Source organism: Vigna unguiculata, chromosome 7, assembly GCF_004118075.2.
Source record: "Vigna unguiculata cultivar IT97K-499-35 chromosome 7, ASM411807v1, whole genome shotgun sequence".
NCBI lineage: Eukaryota > Viridiplantae > Streptophyta > Magnoliopsida > Fabales > Fabaceae > Vigna > Vigna unguiculata.
Window position 1 is genome coordinate 7,179,218 of NC_040285.1, and position 16,669 is coordinate 7,195,886.

Here is a 16,669-nt window from a genome sequence, read left to right on the forward strand (position 1 = left end):
ATTAAAAATAAGATGATTTTATAATATATAAATATGTAGAACTTTATATTATAAATTGATTTTGTAGAATTAAATTAGACTTAAATTATATTTTTTAATATATTATAGAGCAATTAGTTTAAAATTATTTTAACGAGATTTTAATATATTTTATCTAAATCATCCTCAAAATCAATAACCTCTATAAAAAAGAAGATAAATATCATACATTAAAACTAAGGTTGAGTTCATATCCTAAGAGGAAGATCTAATTCATATATGCATTGTGATTTACTTATTTAAAGACTTGGAATGAACCATCTCCTTTTGAATGAGTTTTGACCATCTTTGAGTATGAAATCTTTATTTTCTCAAATGAAGAAAAACTCAACTCTTTCATCAAAAACAAGTTTGCTTCTGCCTTGTTCTCGTAACTAACATATTTTTTAGTTTGTTTTTCAATATAGTGTTTTAGCTTCTCATGATATTTTTAAATAAACTTTTATCTAGATACTCATTATTTATGTAATAAAGAATTTGTATGTGAGAGTGGAAGTAAATTAAGAAGGTTGATAAGGTTAAAATCGTAGCACCTTATTCTTTTAAAAAACTAATTATTGCTTGTTTATTTAAGCATATATGCAAGTTTATAATTTTTAAAGATATTTTTTAATTGAATATTTTGAAACAATTGCGATTACGAATTTTAGTTGTGTTTCCATTTCAAGCAATACAAAAATATAGGTTTGTCAATAAGAAAGACTTTGTTTGATGACATCTTAAGGACAAACAAATGGAGGACTTTGTTTGATGCGTCCTGAAAGACATACAAACAGAAAATTGTCTTATGTGCTCTAAATGAAAAATGAACATCAAACTTCGTCTAATGCTCTATTAAGAACAAACAAACTTAAGGTTTGATTTGACACATATATAACTCTGAATGACAAACAAATTCATGGCTTTGTCTAATAAGTTTAAAAATTTTAACGATAAACAAACTCAAGTATTGGTTTGATGCATTTCAAACACCGAAGAACAAGTAAACCCACAAATCTGTTTGATGTTTTAGACACTTTAAAGAATGGATGAATCCAAGACTTCACCTATCAAATTGAAGAACATTGTAATGTAATTAGGCATTATGTTTGGTGAGCTCCTTTTTTTAAAGGAAAATGGTTTACTGACTACCCATTGACTACTTTTTTATTTCTTTATGTGAAAAATGGTATTTTTTTTTTTTTACTTTCATCAAACGGACATGCACGTGATTGAAGGGGTTAATGAAATTAACCTAGCATTAACTTTCTTGCCGTCATCTACCATTAACTTCCTTATCGTCAAAGTGAAAAAAGAATTCAAAAGTTGTTTTTCAAAAAAACTTCGCAGACCCTCGCATATCACCGTGCCTCGCAGACCAAAAGCAGTTTTCTTCTCCATCGTGCCTCTGAAGTCCACCATCCCTACAAAGTCTACCGTGCCTGCAAAGTCCACTGTGCCTGCGAAGTCAAATGAAAAATTGGTCAAAGAAAAAATTTTGTTCATTTTTGATTGATTACAAACATAGATAAAATTACAAAAGTAAATATAACACGGTGGACTTCGTCGTGGTGGTGGATTTTCGAAGGGGACGATGGACTTCGCAGGGACGGTGGAAAAGAAAACTGCTTTTGATCTACGAGGCACGGTGATATGCGAGGGTCTGCCAAGTTTTTTTGAAAAACAACCTTTGGATTCTTTTGTCACTTTGAGGGCAAGGAAGTTAATGGTAAGTGACGACAAAAAAGTTGATGATAGGTTAATTTCATTAACCCCATCAATCATGTGCATGTCCATTTGATGAAAGTAAAAAAGAAAGTAAATACCATTTTCCACGGGAGTAAAAAAGTAGTCAAAATGGGTAATCATTAATCCATTTTTCTTTTCTAAAAACAAGTGTTCACTATATATAAGAACAAAGTAAGAAAATATTGTTACCCTTATTTATTGTTTATGATATGACAAGTTTAATAGAAAGGATACATTCAATTAGATTTTTCTTCTTCTCTTCGCGTGGCAACCTTCCAAGTGTGATTACAAGAGTTAAGAATTACTACACCTTTTGTCTTTTTGTGCAAAGTTTTTCCTATAAATACAACAATATCTTTTTCACAATTTCTTATGGTAAGAGAAATAAATGCATAAGCTTTGTGTGGTGCAACTTAAAAGGGAGAATATCTCACCTTGAGCCTTCCATTTTACTACTAGAATGTCATTTGAGGTAAGAGGGCCAATCCCAATTGCTAACACATTATCCAAGTATAGACTATTTTTTGGAAAGTAACCTAGTTTATAATTCTTCTAAAAATTTTGGGACAACCAAAATGCATATATAATGACATTTTTTTTAATTTAATTTGAAGTTTTTTTTTAATTAAACTAAGCTTTGAGAAGTATATGGAAAATGAATGTGGAAAGATGATTGCAAGATAAAATATGCCATTAAGATTTAAAATAAATTTCAATGAACATAAATGAAGTATAAGAATATGAAGTAAAATTTACAAAAATTTAAGGAATGTATGGGTAGTATAGAGACACACAAGGTATAAATTATAGAGAAAGATTAAGTAAACTAAGGGAAATAGTGAATGGTGATATGTTCACCCAAATTTGATGTAAAATAAATCACAATCTTGCACTCTTTCTCAAGTATCCTTTTGACTATACTTTAGTTAAAACGGTTTTATATTACACACATTTATTTGTGGAAGCAAAGGACCTACTAGCATTGTCCATGTCGATGTAAGACCATTATGAAGGAAAAGGTATAATGACATTGTTTAAGGTCCTGAGTACTTAAAGAAGGTTTACATTAGAGTTTGAACTAAAAATATACAAAAATGACTAATAAGAGATTGATAATTTTAAATGTTAGATTTAGAGAAGTTGTTTCATTCAATAACAACTTTCTTTTTTGAATAATTATGTTGTAAACTTTTAGATTTTATGTAAAGTTTTAGAGGTAAAGGAAATAATCACATTTGTTTTCCAAAGCAAGAAAAAGACGACATAATTTGTATTAGTCCACTTTAACTTTTTTGTATGGAGTATAACTTTTGGTTTTGTTAGATGAGAATTGTCAAAAACAATTAAACCTAAAAAAGGAGTGTTGAATTGTGTTTTAGTTATTCTTTTTTTTTTAACTTTTCGTAAATATTGGTTTGATGATGAATACTTGTACAATATTTTTATATGACAAGAGATGAATTAGTGGTTTTTTAGATTGATATAATGCAAGAAACGTAACTTCATGCCTTAATTGGTTTACTTGTTTAAAACATTTTAAACATGTATTATCATAATAGCTCTTCTTTCCAAGTTAGTGCAGATAATGATAAAATGTAATGTAAAGATATAAAGAGAAAGAGACATGCACAAGATATTTTTATATTGGTTTGTTTGACCACATAGACTACGTATAGTTCTTAATCAATAGATTGAGCATCACTAAGCAAACTAATATTGAAAAATATACAAAATGAGTACATTTAGGTTCATATGTTTGTGCTCATAGTCATTCCTAACTAAACCATTAAGTATTGCTTAGGCTTGTAGGCAGTCTTCGCTAATCCCTTAAGTATTGTTTGGGCTTGTAGACAGTCATGACTAACCCATTGAGTATTGTTTCGGCTTTCAGTCACTCTTGGTCGACCTGTTTAAGTATTATTTCAACGAGACACTTTTGACTTAATCAAGTATTCTTTCAACAAGTCATTTCTAACTTAACCAAGTATTCTTTTCACAAGCTATTTTTGATTCATCAAGTATTATTTCTCCAAGCTACTTTTGGCTTCACCTACTTTTGGCTTCACCAAGTAATCTTTTCCCAAATCACTTTTGGCTTAACCAAGTATTCTTTCCACAAGTTGCTTCTTGCTTAACCAAGTATGTTTTTTTTCCAAACAACCACTCATTACTAAGATGAAAAGATTATTTGAGTGGTTATCTATATATCATTGTGTTGCTCACTAGAAAGAAATATTGTATATTTGATGTATATAAGATTTATGTAACTCTCCTCAAGTTTTCTATTTGAACATGAACAATATTGAAGATTTTGATGGACACAAAAAATTGAGTAGTGTTTCAACAAAATGTAACATGGTCTTTCTTTATCTCATTCTTCTAATTGCTTTACAAATATGAAGACAAATAGTTGTTATAAATTCATTTTTTATTTTTTAGTAACTTTAACTCTTTTGAATGTTGTTCTTGCATTTGATGTGAGATTGATTGTGAAGGATATATCAAATGCACATCATGTAACATGAATAGCTCTTTTCTTCTTTTACACTACATCTCTATTGTCGGATGTACTCATCTCTTCTTGGATAATGTTCTTTTACATGATTTTGAATAAAGTGAAGAACCATAAAAACATATAGTTTTTCCATAGTAGGCAATGTTGACATAAAGGGATTGTTGAAGAAAACAAAATTTAGCTCTTTTTATACGAAATCACTTTATGTGACTTGTGCTTGGAAGATAATCAACTTGGAGTTAGTAACATACATTTCTTGCAACATACAATAAACACACACACACACACACACACACATATATATATATATATATATATATATATATATATATATTCTTTTTAATGTAGTACAAACTTATCTAAAATCTATATGTTTATCATCTGAACATATTCATGTTTTGTTTAATATAAATTAAGATTGCAGAATGTCGTATCATTATTTAGATTAAACACTTGAAAGTCTTACGTAATTTGTTGTTAAACTAAACTATTATTTTACACTTAAAAAAAGAAAAACTTAATTTTTCATGGTTTCTTTTAATGGATAAGAAGTGTATTTGTCATGCATTGGAATTTTTTTCATGGGTTAAGAGGTATTTCCCATGCATTATTTTTTACTAATTTTTTTATGAATAAAAGGGATATTTATGTTATTTCCTACACATTTTTTTTATGAGTAAAAAAATATTTTCACACATTACTTTTTACAAATATTTTTCATGGATAAAAGAGATCTTTCCCATGCATTATTTTCCATGAAATTTTTTTCATGATTAAAAAAGAAAATTCCACACATTATATCCAACATCTTTTATTTTACATAAGTTCAAAGTTAATTTCCTATAAAATGTTGCACACAAATATTTCGTCAATGGATAAATTATGAATTGCACATTAATACAAGAATGAGAAACCCAACTAGTAAGAAATAAACTATTGAATTTAGTAAAGATAAACATTCACAAAAATGACTGAAATAGGCATAAGAAATATAATATTTCAATAAATTTAAATGGGATGAAAATACAACCTTAAAAAATCATGCGAAATTAAATTTCCCAAAGATTTTAAATTGAACTTTGCAATTCTTTACTACTTCAATTAGACTCAAAAAATTTAACGCCCACAAACTCTCTTCTTTCCCGAAAACTCTTTTCGCAAACCTTCTACCGCCAATCCTCATAAGCTTCTCTCTTCTCGTTCAAAACAATGTCTCCTCCTCGTCAGGATATTCTGACCTTCACCGACGACAGTGCTTCCGCCGTTCCCTCCTCTCCGATGACGGTGCTTCAACCACCTCTCTATTCTCTAACCTTCCCTCACTGTCATTCACGCCTTCCATCACGCAACCACCCACCCCTCTTGATTTTTCGCATCACCACCTAATGCAATCGAAGTCCCAAACCCAAGCTCACTCAGAACCCAGGCTCTTGCCATTCCAACCGATCTTGAGAATCTCATTCGTTAGTCTCACAGATTTACATAGGCTTCTAGGTTTTCAATTTCTTGGTTCATTTCATTTCTCTGTTTTTCTGAGTGGTTTAAAAATGTTTGTATACTTGCATGTATGTGTTAAAAATGTAGTTAAGAATGTTTTTGGGATTTCTTTCCTGTGATTTTCTTTATTAATCATTTCATGATTAAATTCTTAAACTCGTATGAATTCCATAACAGTCTAGAACTACTTGAGGAAGTAAAAGCTGGAAAGAAGCGTGAGGGATACCGATAAAGCAATGTTGCAAATTTCATCCTTCGACAGTTGGTGTGATTTTGAATTGTAGCATGTCAGTCGTCTATGTATCTTTGACACCAATGTCGTTCTTAAAACCCTTCAATTAACTTGTTATCTACATTGATTTCCCCTAAAAATCATGATCTTGTTGTTATCAAAGTCACTATTTTGCTTGCTTATAAAAGACAATATCTTGAAAAGATGGAGCTAGTTTAAAATTAGAAATAAGTCATTCATTTGATTTTAGTCAACTTTGTTTGCTTTCGCTCAGTCCGAAGTTTCTAACATGTGTTGAGTTTTGATCCCTGAAATTCTTCTTGACAGGATTATGATGAAGACCTTGAACTTCTTATGCGTATTATGAGGGGAGGAGAAGAATATAACTTTTAATAGTTGTCATGAGTGTGTAGGTGTTGGGGCTATAAAGGTATGTTTCTCATTCAGGATTTGTGTTAATTTGTTTGCTTTGGCTTCAAGTTGATTTTATCTGTCATTCCTCAAGTGACTCCTAGGTTTGATCATATAAACAATAAGGGCTAAGCATGTGCTATGGAGTGCTGTAGCTGTTTTGGGTTCATCATGACACTTACCTGTCAAAGAAAAATGTGTAAGCTTAATATTTTCTAAAACAAATTAACTAGAAAGATGTGAGACTGCTGGAATAAGGTTGTGATGAGAATATGGGAAGTAAAACATAGTGTAGAATAATATTCCATGTGCATGCAGTATGGAACCTCATTGATTTTATTCAATGGAAAGTTAGAAACAAGGGATGAAAGAGGGGGAGTTTATAAAGGAATTGGGGTCATGGTTCAGTGGAGATGAATAAGGTTTTGAGGTAAGTACAGGTGGAGGAACTGCCAGGAGAGGAGTTATGGGAAGGAGAAATGCAAGTGGGGCTGGAGGGAAGGTGCAAGGAAAGGGATGCAAGTGGTGTAGTTGCAAAGGGAGAGAGGATGTAGGTGGTGGAGAAGAAGGGGAAGAGAAGCTGAGTGGTGTGGAGTGTAGCGTTTGGTGGTGGAGAATGAATGGAGACAGGGACTCTGAAATTGTTGAAGGTTGGAGGAAATTACCAAATAAAAAAGAAGATACGTTTAAGTAGGAAAATAATAAAAGTTAACTTACGACTTTAAGCATTAATATGAAGTTTTGTAGTCGGTTTTTTTATTGATTATTTATTTGTACCAACAAAATGCTAATAAATATATTATTAAGATGTAATACTAACACTAGTTTTCTTTTATAAGATGTAGCTTGTATTCTTTCAAATGTAGGAGAATTGTGATTTAAATCATTGATTGAGAATGCATATAGTCTCAATACAATCCTCTGCTAGCAATCCAATGCTTTTATAATAATGATAAATGAAGGTGCAATGTGTAATATCCATGCTTACTATATTTTGTATTAGTATTTGTGGATTTTATTTTAAAGTTATACATTCTGTGTGCAATAATTAATCTCTGATGTATATAAATTGTTTTCATTTCCATGTTTTTAAAAAAAAATGAATGATAAAAGCATGTGGATATATTTAAAATATTCATTTATTGCGTGTAAGATAATATATATATATATATATATATATATATATATATATACATATTTTTCGAATTTAAAGTGAAGTTTATTGTAAATAACTAATTAAAAAGGTTGTACCGTTATGGAAGGCTAAAAAATATTCATTGATCCATATTAAGACACTATGGACAATTTTTAATGAAGTAATTTCTATTGATAAGTGGGTGATAAAATTCATTCTAAAGCTTGCATCTATATTCCCTCTACAAATTTCCAATTTTAAACATAACATTTGTTTTTGCCAAGTCTTTGTTTATCTTAACAGAATCGAGTTTTTAAATAATATAAATGTTAGAGTTTGTGACTTGGGGAAGATAAATTGTTTTGAGTGTTTCGAAATGAAATGAGAAAAATAGAGATTGGTGGAATAGAGTGGTTTGGATAGGGGAGGAACGAACTTTGACCAAAAAAGAGTGATATGGACATTAGAAACCTAGAAAAAACTGGACAAGGAAAAAAATAATTATTTATTGAAAAAATGATATTTTTCGATAATATATGTAATTAATAATAACTATTTCAATGGATCTTGTTAAACACTATTTATGGAAAGTTTTATTGCAAGTAAGTGACAAATTAAAATTAATTAAAATTTTGTATAAGTATATGCAGATACGACAATAGTTTATGTATTACAATTTACAACTGACCCAGTAGGAAAGATACCCAACACTAAACAAGACATAAATCTAAAGGGAATTTTCATATGAGTATTGGACCAACCACAAATTTAAAATTATTTGTATTTTTTTCTTTCTAAATTTCGTATATTATAATTTTTTTATATGCTTTTAATCTGAAGGCTAATTTAATAGTCATCCTATCATATATTGATCAACTATGAGTCTTTAGATGATAGTTAAAGATAATAATGAATATAAAATGGAAACAATCATGAAGTATCTTATAAAGTAAAAGCACAATAATCAGAAAAAAACAAAAAAAGAAAGGTAAAAGTACCACATTACTTTATTCAGTACTAATAATAATAATTTATATTATAGCTACTAAGAGTTATAACTTCTCTTCGTGTGTTCTAAATTTTTCTACTTATTGTTTTATTTATTTTTAATAAAATATCAATAAAGGAAATGTTAATATGTTTAAAAGCATGTATTTTTTACAGCATGGTTATAATGAATTAATTGATATTTAGTTTTTAAAAAAAAGATGAAGTTAATAAAGTGACAGCAATAAAGTTGTATTGATGACTATGGGCATTGATCAATAAATTTCACATGTGTGTGTCCCCTGCAACTTTTCAAAAATACTTTTATGTGTTGAAAACAGGGTTATGTCTCCTCTGCCTTTTAGTTTTATCACTTCAAGATATCATAGATACCATTGTATTTCCATTTCTGAAGCATACAATCTAGCAATTTCATTTTGTGAATAAGAATTTGGAAGATGGCTGAAGCAATAATTGAACTTGTGCTAGGGAATTTGAACTCACTTGTTCAAAAGGAGTTGGGACTGTTTTTGGGTTTTGATCAAGACTTAGAAAGGCTTGCCAGCGTGTTCACCACAATCAAGGCTACCCTTGCAGATGGTGAGGAGCAACAATTCTCCAACAGATCTATAAAGGATTGGTTACAAAAGCTAAAAGAAGCTGCTTACATTCTTGATGACATTTTGGACGAGTGTGCCTATGAAGCATTGAGGTTGGAGTACCAAGGAGTCAAACTTTGTCCATCAAACAAGGTAAAATGCTCTGGCTTGTCCACTTTTCATCCCAAGCGTACTGTTTTCCGTTATAAAATTGGTAAGAAAATTAAAAGGATAAGCGAGAGATTGGAAGAAATTGTTGATGAAAGGACTAAGTTTCATTTAGCTGAGATGGTTACTGAGAGAAGAAGTGGAGTAATTGAGTGGCGCCAAACAAGCTCATTCATTTCTGAACCTCATGTGTATGGAAGAGAAGAAGATCGGGATAAACTTATAGATTTCTTGGTTCATGATGCTTCTCATGATGAGGATTTATCAGTCTATCCAATCATAGGTTTAGGTGGACTTGGAAAAACAACACTTTCCCAACTCATCTTCAATCATGAGAGGGTCAGAAAACGCTTTGAACCAAGAGTTTGGATATGTGTTTCGGAAGATTTTGGTTTGAAAAGAATGACTAAAGCTATCATTGAAGCGGTGTCTGGGCATGCCTGTGAAGATTTAGATCTAGATCCACTGCAAAGAAAACTTCAAGATCTGCTACAAAATAAGAGGTATTTGCTTGTTTTGGATGACGTATGGGACGATGATCAAGAAAGTTGGCAGAGGTTGAAATCGGTTTTGGCTTGTGGGGCGTTGGGTGCCTCCGTTTTGGTCACTACTCGTCTTACAAAGGTTGCTGCAATCATGGGAACAGTGCCACCTTATGAATTATCAACTCTATCTGACAATGATTGTTGGAGATTGTTTAAACACAGAGCTTTTGTAGTGGATGAAGTAGAACAAGAGGAGCTTGTAGAGGTAGGGAAGGAGATTGTAAAGAAATGTGGGGGAGTGCCTCTGGCAGCAAAAGTGCTAGGAGGCCTTCTACGCTTCAAAAGAGAGGTAAGAGAGTGGCTCAAAGTTAAGGAAAGCAACATCTGGGGTTTAACGCACAATATAATGCCTGCCTTGAGATTAAGTTACTTGAACTTACCGATACATCTTAAGCAATGCTTTGCTTATTGTGCAATATTTCCCAAAGACGAAAGAATAGAAAAATAATATTTAGTTGAACTTTGGATGGCTAATGGATTTATTTCCTCGGATGGGAAGTTAGATGCTGAAGATGTTGGTGATGGTGTGTGGAATGAATTATACTGGAGATCATTTTTTCAAGACATTGAGAAAGATGAATTTGGCGAAGTTGAAAGCTTCAAGATGCACGATCTTGTTTATGATCTTGCACAATTTGTTGCAGAGGAGGTTTGTTGTATCACAAATGATGATAACACACGTGCTTTATTTGAAAGAAAAAGAATCCACCATTTCTCAGACTATGGATGGGAGCTTCATCCAACTGAGTTGCATAAGGTGAAATCTTTAAGGACTTACGTAGGGAAAAATGGCCAACTTTCTCCTGATGTGGTGAAATGTTATTCTTTAAGGCTGCTTCACTTAAAACCACAGAAAGAATTGTTATCCGCAATTGGTGATTTGAAACATCTAAGGTACTTAAATCTTTCCCATGGTAATTTCCAAACTCTTCCAGAATCCCTATGTAAATTACTAAATTTACAGATATTGAAATTAGATTATTGTTATACTTTCCAAAAGTTGCCTGACAATTTGGTACGCTTAAAATCCCTGCAACAACTGTCTCTTAAAGACTGCAAGTTGCTATCACGTTTGGCACCTCATATGGGGAAGTTAACTTCCTTAAGGAATTTATCCATGTACTTAGTTCGCGACGGAAGAGGGTTCTTGTTGTCAGAATTGGGACCACTAAAGCTTAAAGGATGTATTGACATCGAACATCTAGAGAGAGTGAAAAGCATAAATGATGCCAAAGAAAGCAATATGTCAAGTAAGAAACTGAATAAGTTGACGTTGAGATGGCAGGGTTTTAGAGAGGGGGAGTTAGCAAGAAATGATGAGGAGGTTCTTGAAGCCCTTAAACCTTGCACCCAGACTCTCCAGAGTTTGAGACTGGAAGGTTACCAAGGTGTCTGTTTTCCACAGTGGATGTCTAGTCCTTCTTTCAAAAGTTTAACTTATCTAAAGCTGTGGTTATGCAGAAACTGTATAAAACTTCCGATGTTGAGGAAATTACCTTCGCTAAAGAGGCTAATGATAACGGGGGCAAAATATGTAAAATACGTGCAGGACGAGTTCTACGATGGTGATGATGATGTTGCTTTCATGGCTCTAGAATATCTATCATTAGAAAGTCTTCCAAGCCTAATAAGGTTATCAAGTGAGGATGGAGAAAACCAATTTCCGTGCCTTTTCACACTTAAAGTTTACGATTGTCCTAACTTTTCGCTGCATGGTTTGCACTCTCTCAAGAAATTAGAAATGATTAGGGTTCCTAAGTTGAAAGTGTGGGCAGGTTTGCAATGCCTAACCTCTCTTGAGGTTTTGGGGATTACTGGATGTTATGAGGTGGAAGGTTTACAATATATGAGTGCCTTGAAGAAGTTAACATTAAGGAATCTTCCAAACATGGAATTCTTGCCTGACTGCTTTGGAGAGCTTCCCTTGCTTCGTAAATTAACCATTGTTGGGTGTTACAAGTTGATGCGTCTTCCAACAAGTCTAAGCCTTAGCAGTGTGGAAGTATTGAGTATTCTAGATTGCAATCTTGAGTTAAGCAAGCGATGTGAGAAGGAAAGCGGAGAGGACTGGCCAATAATAGCTCACATTCCCCATCTCTATGTCTAAATTGCCTTGGTGCTACATTATGTCTCATAGATTTAGATGTTTTAATAATTTTTTTTTGTTCAATTGATTATTTAAAGCTTTTATATTTTTAATTAAATTTTACTGTTTAATTTTTTTGTTAATTGTGTAATGTGATTGTTAGCATGTTATCTTATTTTTTTATAAAACAATATTGTGGTCAATGTAAAACTACATATGACTTTTATTATTTTAATATTGTTTTATATTAATTCCAAACCATATATTTCTTAACATTAGAGACCAGGAAACATGATGATGGGGGCAAAATAAAAGTCATGTCACTCAATTAGTAAAATAAAAGAAATGATACAAACCTTATTGAAGAGTATAAAAGTTTTGAATAGCCAATGCACTAAAAAAGTTTGTGGAAGCTCAATTAAAAATATTAAAATTAGAGACATCAAACTTAGCCAAACCTTGAATTATTTTGCGTAGTCAATAGATCGGTGCATGCTTCCTTGCTTATTTTACGTCTCTTATGCCTTCATGAGTTACCTCTGGTACATCTCACATATATTTTGCCCAATTGCATTATGAAATCATGAAGAACTCGTCTATATTCAATGCAGAAGTAATAATATTTTTTGTAACACAATCATATTGTGTTTTCTTCTCCTCTCCTCGATTGAGAGGCTCCGGGGCTTGTCCATCTTGCTTAATATTAATAATGTTTTGGAACAAACAACTCAGTCACAATAGCAACCCATATTTCTTTATCAATGGATTTAACAGAAATTTTATCTTTATTTTTCAAAAATGGTAATTGACATCATTAAATATAGGAAACCTAAAAATAGAGACACTTACAAACGAAGTGTCACCATATTTTATACTTGATTGTTTGCAATACTTAATCAAAATCATATAGTGTTATACTTTTACTTCAATATTCTTCCCCCCTTCTGATGACACTTAAAACACTCAAGTTAGAACATGATATTTTCAAAGATATGTTTAACAAATCATGTTTTCCCAAAAGTAGTTTTCAACATTGTTCAAACTCAAATATATGTGAACATTTAAAGAGAAAGTTTGTTAAAGCAAAATTTCTACATCTATTTTGATTGAGTAATTAAATACAATAAAGCATAAAGCTTAAAACATGAAGAACATGTACGTTTATTAGATCATAAGTATGTGTGCTTCGTTTGACATATGATAGAACACCTTGGCCAGTTCCATTTCATTTGGTAAATACACTTAATAAATCAAATAAGGACAACCCATGACTTTAACCTAACATGTGCTCAAAAATTATTCCATGAGGTAGTTCCATTTCATTTGGTAAATACACTTAATAAATCAAATAAGGACAACCCATGACTTTAAGCTAACATGTGCTCAAAAAATATTCCATGAGGTAGAGAATGTATTCACCATTTGTTGTCAAGATATTCGTGTCAAGTTCAAAATACTCATCTAAATAGTTGGAGTTTGAGCTAGTAGCTGGAACTAGTAACTAGTAGTTAGAACTAGTAACTAATAGTTAGAACTAGTAGCTAGAACTTGTAGCTAGTAATTAGAGTTAGTAGCTAGAATTAGAAGCTAGTAGATAGAGATAGAGCCAAAGCTAGTAACTAGAGCTAGTAGTTAGAACTAGAACTAAAGCTAGTAGCTAGTAACTAGTAGCTAGAGTTAGTAGTTAGAGCTAGTGGCTAGAGCTAGTGGTTAAAGCTAGTGGTTAAAACTAGTAGTTAGAGCTAGTAGGTAGTGATAAAGCTAGTAGCTAGTGCTAAAGCTAGTAGTTAAAGTTAGAGTTAGAATTAGAGCCAGTAGCTAGAGTTAGTAATTAATAGCAAGAACTAATAGCTAGTACCTAAGCATGTAGTTAGAGCTAGTAGCTAGTATTTAAATCATGTAGTTAAAGCTAGTAGCTAATACCTTGTAGCTAGTAGGTAGTAGTAGAGCTAGCAATTAAAGATAGTAGTTAGTAGCTGGTAGTAGTTCGAGCTAGTAGTTAGAGTTTGTACCTAGTAGCTAGAGCTAGTAGTTAGAGCTTGTAGCTAGTAGCTAAAACCAGTAGTTAGACCTAATATGCAGAGTTAAAACTAGTAACTAGACCTTATAGCTAGAGCTAGAGCTAGTACCTAGAGTTGAAGCTAGTAGCTAGAATTAGTAAGTAGAGCTTGTGGCTATAGCTAGAGTTAGAGTTAGTAAGTAGTAGTTAGAGCTAGAGTTAATATTTAGTTGCTAGAGTTAGTAGCTAGTAGTTAGCAGCTAGAGCTAGTAGCTAGAGCTAGTGACTAGAGCTTGTAACTAGTAGTTAGAGTTACTAGCTAGTAGCTAGAGTTGGTAGCTAGAGTTAGTAATTAGAGCTAGTAGTTAGAGCTTGTAGCTAGTAGCTAGAGATTGTAGTTATACACTCATTTTTGCACTTTAAAAATGAATACAAGAAAGGACACATATTAAATATTGCAAAGGAAATATGGGACTCCATATTAGTTAACTATGAAGGGAGTAAAGGTGTTCAACTTTGAAAAGTTGCCACCCTTACTTGTCATCATGAATTCTTCACCATGAAGGATGGCAAGAGTGTGGATGATATTTTTGTGACGATTCAAGTTCTTTTGAATAGTTTGGAAGCCCTTGGACAAAGTTTATCTATTGTAAAGTCATCAATTATCTGTGGCGTAGGTCAAGCGGTTTATCAAACCATGGCGTTTGGATTGCTATACTCTTAAATAGAAAGAGTTGTACCTTGACCATCAATTATAACTTTTTCCATAATGATAAACACCTAGTCCAATAAGGTATTTGTTTTGAAAGTTTTTCTACAAATATTAGATAACAGATTTTTTAGAAATAAGTTTGATTTTATATCAATATAAGTTCTTTTTAGGCTTAAATACTCATTTAGTCCATATTTTTGTCGTTTTTGTCCAATTTGGTCCTTGTTTTGGTTAAGTGTTCAATTAGGTCTTAATTTTTATCAAATTTTGGTCAATTTGGTCCTTTTTGTTAACAAAGTTTAAATAGTTAATGTCAGTGAACAATGCATGTCATGTGTCAACTCTTGGTTTTTTTATTTTTTTAATTTTTATTTTTAAAAAAAAAAATTTAAAAAAATTGTCCATGTGTCAAGTCACCATTATGTCACATGTCAATTGTAATGTCCCATTTAATAATTAATCTTAATTAAATGAAAACGTCACACAATGAAAACATCACTCCATGTAATTATCCAAAAATACTCAGAGGAAACCAAGGCACACCAAGATGTCAATACAAAAAAAAGTACAAGGATCGACAGTAAATGATTAATTCTCGAAAACAGGATGATAAATGGGTCATGACCCTAAAAGAAAGCTGGAATCCAACCCATAGATACTAAGCAGCGGAATAACCATTTCCCTGTTGACCACGAGTAGTTCTTGCATATGTTCACATCAATAAATTGATGATCATCGCAAAGAGAGAATACTGCACAGATAACAATCAAACAAACAAAGGGTAAGCTAGAGTAGAAAATAGTTTATCATACTGTCACCTACACTTTCATAATCCAACATGCAAACGTCAACCAATCATGTTATGACATGTACTCAATACACTAAGACTCGAGACACGACTCATCCGGATACATATAATTATTCGGATTCAGCGGATGCTTGCACTTGTGGTGGCCTTTACTGCTCTACCGAGCTAGATGTTACTATGTTTCTTTCCCCCACGCATAAGGTTAGCCCTTAAAGTGTTTCAGGCCTCCTGCTACTCTCACCACTCGAGTCAGTACGTTCTACGTGAGACTAACTAAGTCTTTAGAGTGTTAGGATGCAATCCTTACCTTGAATCCTTACTAAATTATATAAATGGAGCACCACCATGAACTTCCACTAACAGGGGTCATGGAATTACGTCCCGACCAACTGAGGCACCACCATGAGGTCTCACCTAGAGGCTTATGGAATTACGTCCTAACCAATGAGGCACCACCACGAAACTATTGTGGAATTACGTTTTAACCAACCCAACATCATGCTTCCAATAATCAATATAGAATCATTTATCATGCTAAAACCATGCCGCTTTGATAACCAACCATCCCATACAAGTCACATGCCAAGATCATATTAAACTTATCATTCACAACTCATGAACCATTTCACTCATGCATATTTATTCATCTCATGCTTTTAACATAATAATCCAATCAAGCATGTGCCAAACATCCAAGAACAGAGAAGCCACAAAATAAGAACACACCCTCGCTCAGGCGAGAGGGTCTCTCGCTCAAGCGAGAGGGTTTCTCGCTCAAGCGAGCTCCTTTCGCCTAGGTGAGAGCTCGAGAAGAGGGGAACAATGGCTTGTGCGTTCTCTCGCTTAGGCGAGACCTCCTCGCCTAAGCAAGATAAACTCTCGCTTAGGCGAGACCTCCTCGCCTAAGCAAGATAAACTCTCGCTCAAGACAGGAGCTCTTCGCTTGAGCGACAGCTCGCGCAAACAACATAGGCGAGTTATTGCTAATCTCGCCTAGGCGAGACACGCTAGCTTGGGCAAGAAAACCAGAACCCTCCACTATTCACGCAAGCCAACACCAATATTCAACCAAAGCAAAGCACAAATTTCATTCACAACATTTGACATAGCACACATACATCAAAGCACGAAACATATCCAATAATAGGAAAAGAATCGATTTAAACTAAGAAACCCTAGCTTCCCTTACCTAGAAAGATGCTAATAAC

At 32.7% G+C, this 16,669-nt stretch overlaps 1 long non-coding RNA gene and 1 pseudogene across 1 annotated transcript; both read left to right on the forward strand.

Moving 5' to 3' along the window:
* The first annotated feature begins 5,399 nt into the window (after nucleotides 1–5,399).
* Nucleotides 5,400–7,201, forward strand: LOC114192137. The gene is made up of 3 exons (XR_003606064.1): nucleotides 5,400–5,745; nucleotides 6,339–6,441; nucleotides 6,517–7,201. It is a non-coding gene; the product is annotated as an uncharacterized LOC114192137 (long non-coding RNA).
* A 1,568-nt stretch (nucleotides 7,202–8,769) lies between these two features.
* Nucleotides 8,770–12,026, forward strand: LOC114192136 (annotated as a pseudogene).
* The last annotated feature ends 4,643 nt before the right edge of the window (nucleotides 12,027–16,669 follow it).